Source organism: Camelus dromedarius, chromosome 18, assembly GCF_036321535.1.
Source record: "Camelus dromedarius isolate mCamDro1 chromosome 18, mCamDro1.pat, whole genome shotgun sequence".
NCBI lineage: Eukaryota > Metazoa > Chordata > Mammalia > Artiodactyla > Camelidae > Camelus > Camelus dromedarius.
The window spans coordinates 45,719,934-45,726,289 of NC_087453.1; positions in this window are offsets into that span (position 1 = coordinate 45,719,934).

The window sequence follows — 6,356 nt, forward strand, 5'->3', positions numbered from 1 at the left end:
GGTGTGAATGAAAATGGACGCATGTGGTACTTGGGGTGCCCTCAACTGAGTAACCAGCCTGGCTAGAGCAAGTGTTTCAGATTCGCACCTAGAATAATGTCGATGGATAAACCAGCCCCAGGTAACTCTCATGTGGGAGGGGGATGCCCTCTGCAGCGGAGGCTGTCTGCAGTGTACACCAGCTCCATGTCCAAGCACCAGCACCTGCGTTTCACTGCCCGAGGGCTTTCTCGTTGCTGTTTGGCTCCCAGAGCCCACCTGCATATGCAGCAGGTTGGAGGTGCTGGGGAAAGGATGCCCTGCAGGAACAACCCTTCCGCTAATGTCTGATGAGCTTCAGTGCGCAAATATCCCAGCTCAGGTGGACTCGCTCAAAGGCGGGTGTTCTGCACTGTGTCCCAGAGAGTTCAATGGTGGAGTTAAATCCCGGTTGCCCAGTGGTAACTTGGTCCACGATGCACCTGCTGGCTGCCTCCCCTCTGCTTCATTCAGCCCCACTTCCTACTGGTATTTCCTGGGATCACCTCCCAATAAACTGCTTGCATTTGGAGAGACCCAAACTAAGATACTCTCACTTTACAGCTAAGAAAAATAAAGCCAGGATGCAGATTCCTTACAGTGAGTGCCATAACAAAGTGAGCCAAAATACGCCGTTTTTCCAACAAAATAGAAATTTATTTCTCTCCAAGTAGCAGTGCAGGATGAGAAGGCAGAGTGTGCTCCAGGAAGTCATCTTGCAAACCCAGGCCATGGAGTGGGGCTCCATCATCCTCAGTGTGTGCCTTCCACTAGCATCGTTCCCAGACAGCAGGAAGGAACAGGAAGGTGCAAGTAGGAGATGACGATTCCGCCCATCACTTCTACTTGCATTTCATTGGTGAGAACCTAGTCACGTGGGCCACACGCAGCTGCAAGGGCTGCTGGGGAATGTAGTCCAGATGGACAGCCACATGCCAGTGAGAAGAAAATAAATCGGTGAAAGTTCCTGACACAGGGGGATGAGGTGACTGCCCACGTGCCTGCAGCTAGCTAGTGGACAGCTAGAACTGTCAGCCTTCTGCCCACCATTTTTTTCCCTTCTATCCCAACATTGATTCTAGCCTGACCATGGCAGGTCTCAAATGTCATGCCTGAGTCTGACATCCTGCAGGGTCCACACCTCCCCTTGTCACGGAGTCAGCAGAATAAGCCCTGGGAGCCCCTGTCAGGGTCAGTCCACACCAGACTGCTAGTCTGGGCCCTCTGGCCGAAGCAAATGGCATAAGGTCCCACAGTCCCTACCGCTCATGACCCTCCTTTTCAGCAGAGGCAGCCAGCCTCACTGCTAGCCCATGCTGCCCCATAGCACACATTTTTAAAATATCATAATAATGGCCCTCTTCCTCAAGGAAACATACTGCCATACACCACAACATACACGTGTAAACCCACAGCGGTGTGAAGGACGCCCCTGGAGTTAGGGGAAGTTGTCAACTTGTCAGTCACAACCACAAGTCCTGGGCAGCAGAGAGAGAGGCAGGAGCCATGGGGTTGGCTGACATCTGTGATGATCGGGGACACTTTGCAGTCATCTCTGAAGAACCTGGACTTGTTCCCGTGGCTTGCAGTTATCCACAGGCTGATAAGTGTTGAAGCTCTTTCCTCTCGAACACAGTGTCAGGGACAGAGATGCCCACCGAGCAACAGCGCCCAGCACAGCTCATTGCAACATGACAAAAGAGGAAAGTGAGAGCAGACAGGATTGTCCAAGTAGGGGGGGGGGGGCATAACACACACAAGGTCCTGGGTTCAACGCCAGTACGTCCACTAAATAAATAAATGCATAGGTAAATAAACACACCTAATTACCTGCCCCCCCTAAAAGATTGTGTAAGTGAATGCTGTTCACAACTAGTACGCTAACCTATGTTTTTCAAATTCAGCTTGCAGCTAGAATTGGGTTTATGCTGGCCATATATGTAAACATTGCTTTTTTTTTTTTTGTAAGGGGAATGGAAGAAAATGACTTGAAAGAACTTGGTTATTGGAAAGATTTGTTTAATGGCTCCTCACTGTCCTTATCTCTCAAATTTTAAAATACAACCCTTTTTTCCTTGATAGAAAGAGCACTGAGTTTTTAAATTGTTATCCTGCCCCTTAGCCATTCTTTAACTTTTTCTCGAGATAGAAAGTATATTTCTTTTACAATTAGGTTGGAAATAGCCAGAGTGTGTGCTGTGTGGATGACTGAACATCACCTGTTACAGCATCTCCAGTGTTGCCAGTGCAAGTGCACAGGAGCGCAGGTGCCTCTGATTTGAACTCTCCAAAGCAAGGTGGTGGGCTGGACCTTCTCCCCAACAATTTCCCATTATGCTCAGCAAAACTCCCTCCAACCACAGACCTGCAGGCTCATTTAGGAAACTGTGCTGAAAATATGTGTCTAATCACCAAGAAGCCAAGCATTTATCAGGATAATCCTTCCAAACTCATCAACTTTAATGGTATCCAGACGGCTTTTCTGGAGAGGGCTCATTAGTTTAAAAAAAAAAAATCTCAAAATGTCAATGTTCTCTGGCTTTACTTACATAGTCAAAAACATAATCAGAGTTCCCTGCCTTCCTGTTTAATAGCCATTTTCTGTCTATATACTGCTTTGAAAAATAGTCGAACAAATGTGAAGAAGATAAATATCACGCATAAACGACCCACCGCAGAGGGGGCAAGTCATATGCATACAAGCGAGGGAGAGCAGAGCCGCAGATTAAGAAACTGAGTATGTTGGTGTTTAAAATTAGAATGGCTCCCCAAAGAATTGATAATGTTCCGTTCAAGAAAAATGTTTTCAAGTCACTCGGCTGACTAGAGAAGTCTGAATCAAAGTCAGAAATTAATAAAAAGATGCAGACAGCAACCCCAGTCATAAATAACAGAGTTGATTTGTATGCTTATAAAAGCCTGCCAGGCCTGGCGGTGTCTGTAGTTCTAAGGGGGGAAAAATCTAATGAAATGCAAGAAGAAAATTGTAAAAATAGAAATGAATGTACTCGGTAGAAATGCCATTGTGTTCTTGTGACACAGTGACTTGTTTTCTGGAAAAGTGATTCTTCCATTGAGCCCAGGCAGGCATTGTATTCATTGTGAAGTTGTATATTTAGACCTATAGTCTGAAGGGCTGTATTTTAAGCTCAGTGCTTCCCCGGTTCTCAGAGCACAAGGACAAAGCTCTATCATATTACTGCTTCCACACTCCTCGGGACTTCGGGGTAGTCTTCAGTGGCTTCAAGTACTTGGACTGTCAGCAGTGCAGAAAATAGAAAGTAGAATACTGAACGGGTGAGGTGTATGTCTCAGCTGTGTAGGAACGTGTAGGCAGAGATGAAGGTCCTAGGCCAACCTCGTGTTACAGCGAAGTCGGTGCAGAGCGATTCTAGGGTAAAGACGGACTTGCAGTAAATGGAGCCCCAGGGCGCAGGTTGCAAACATTAGAGCAGTCTGGGTCTCATTCAAGAGCCAGTGTTCCCTTTCTAGACTTTATACTGGGAACAGGGCTGTGCTATGGGTGCAGAAACATAAAGGAACGTAATCACGGCCGTGAAATCTTCAGTGCAGAGACAGGGAGAGCAAAGGCGAGTGTCTAAACTCAGATCTGTTTTGACAGCAAGGTGGCATCGTTCTACAAGTGTCTGTTTTGTTTGTTTTTCAAAATCTGGGCCAGCTTCACGTTTTGGCTGCTGCACCTGGGCTTCGTGGGGGGCTGCCATCGGGGGGGGGGGGGGACGGGGTGTGGGCCGGGGTGAAGGCAGGGCGGAGGGAGTCTGGCCAGGAGGAGAAATGGAGAGAAGTCAGTCAGATAAGGACTGTATTCAGTTGAAACAACTCAGCCCCGCTGCCTGATTACTCAGTGTGTTTCTTACGTATTTATTTTGAGAATAAATACTACCTACAGACCGGAAGAAGCACTACAGCAAAACCTTGGTCTCCCTCTCGTCCGCCTCCTGTGTCCCCCTTCCAGGGCGAACCACCAGGACCCCTTCCTTGCCTCAGAGATGTTTCTATGCCCAAGTCCAGTCCCTCAGTTTCAATCCCTGATATTAAGGAAAAAGAGCTCCCACCCCGTCCAGTTCCTCCTCAACACCCCCGTCTCCCCTCCACTCAGTCCCCGGGCAAGGGGGCTGCTGGGAATTCTGCCATCTCAGGGTCTTTAATAGATGACCTGTGGACGCCCTGACGACCCAAGAAGGGTTTTTTTGTTTGTTTGTTATGTTTTGTTTTTTAAGGGGCAGAATTATTACTTAATGAAATGACTTATTTTACACATTGTCGTCTGCTGATGTTTAAAAGATAAGAAGACATTTGTCTGGGCGGACGCCTGAGGCTCTCGGAGGACACGGGGAGACCCTGCCAAAACGTTTCCAAACTGAATAGTCATTGGGCTGCCAGATAATTCAGAAACTATTTGTATGAGCTGTTTATCAAATTATTAACCGCACAGATGTTGTTTGGCTGAAGAGCAGCTGAATCCCCTCTCTGGCAGCCGCGGAGACAAAGGTCTCCAGGAATAATTGGAGATGTGCATGGAATATTAAATTAATTTACTGCTCTTAATTCTTATGCAAATTCTGACCTCCGACGGCGCCTATCAATTACTCTGCGCGCAGTGAAAGAGAAGGCGACAGTTTCTTTTCTTCTCTTTGCCTTTTTTTTTTTTAAGAACTCGAAAAAGGAAATATTTGCAATAAGCAGGCGGTAGGAGCACCGCGGAACTGGAATTATTTAATTGAATCTCCAAGTTTTCGGGGTTGTCGGTAGAGGATAAAACCCCAGGACGCAGGGGAGAGGGTGGGAGGGGTGCGGAGGGCGCAGGAATTTGTGGGTTTGACTGCACACCTGCGGGCGACGGGAAAGACCGCGAAGAGCACAGACGGGTGGTGGCAAATACAACCTTGGCCTGCGGGCGGACGCGGGCCTTCGCGATCCTGCGAGTTCAACGTCAGCGCGCGATTATTCGGTACAAGCCCCGCGCGCTTGGCAAACCCGGGTCAGGCTTGGGAGCGCCTCCGCGCTGCTTTCCCGGACCGCTGCTTATAAGGTCCGCATCTGAGCTCTGGCTTCCTTTCCTTATCTTTTAAGGATTTTAACCCGTCTTTACAACTCCCAACCACCACCACCACCACCAACAACAACAAAAGCTGATTTTATTCTTTGCTTGAAAAGCCAAACCACAACGCTGTGCTCCAATGTCCAACTCCTACTGAAATCCCCGGGTGGGCCGAAATGCATTTAATTGTCCCCTGCTTGGAGAAGTGACACCCACTCTTCTCGCTGATTTGAGCAAACGCCTGGGCTTTGTCTGCGCTTGTGGCTTCGGCGCCCCGGTGGTGGGTTGTAAAACTGGGGTCTCTGAGTCTTTCATCATCTTCTTAATAAGGAAAACCAAATCGGGCGCGTAATGTCATCAGCCCTGGCTCGACCTCACCGGGACCTCGGCAGCCCGATGATGTCGCCAGCGGCCCCCGGCGCAGTCACGACGCGCCGCCTTTCAGCTCCTCGCGGTCCCCACAAAAGCCAGACAACAATATCAATTAATCATGCAGCCGGCAAACAAGGAGATTTATCCCGCGACAAACAGCCCCACCGAGAGCCGCTGAATGGGCGTGATTAGCATGTGAAAAGGCGAGCAAAACTCCTCGGTTCAACAGCTAAAGAGCAATTTGATGGGGCTGGGATGGGGAAATTACTTGATTAGCGTCCGTCGGAGGAGAGCACGGTTACAGCCCCTCGGCCCGGAATCCGAAGGGGAACAAAACGCGCTGGTAAACGCGGCGACGTGGAGGCAGAGCGCGCGAGGGCGGGGAGCGCGGGGGCCCGCACCAGGGGGCGTGGACCCTGGTGGGGCAGGGAGGGTGAGGAAGGGGATGACTGGCCAGTCCCGGCCAACCCCCGAGGCCGGAACCCACACGAGCCGTGACAACTGGTGCTCACCGCCCTCACCTGGGGCTCCCAGCCGGGACTGGGCGGACGACACAGGCCTCCCCACCCACTGCTGGAGGTCGGCTTTTCACGCGCTGCCCCTGCTTGGGTCCGAAATAAGTGAGTGCGGAGGGAAAGGCCCACCCACGCCGTCCTTGGAGGCCCCTGCGGGGTCACAGGGGGCGTAGGCTCCTGCTGCAGCAGCCTCCGCCAGCTCCAGGGCTCCAGCCCCGGGTCAGAGTCTCGATGACGGCGGTGCGGCCGTTCCACCCGTAGCTCTGCGGTTCCACTCCCGCGGGCAGAGAAGATTGGAGCCCGTCAAGACCAGTTTCCCGGCTCCTCCGAATTTAACCACCTTGTTCCTGCCTGCTCAAACAGCTATCGCGTTTGGAAGTGATTTTTTT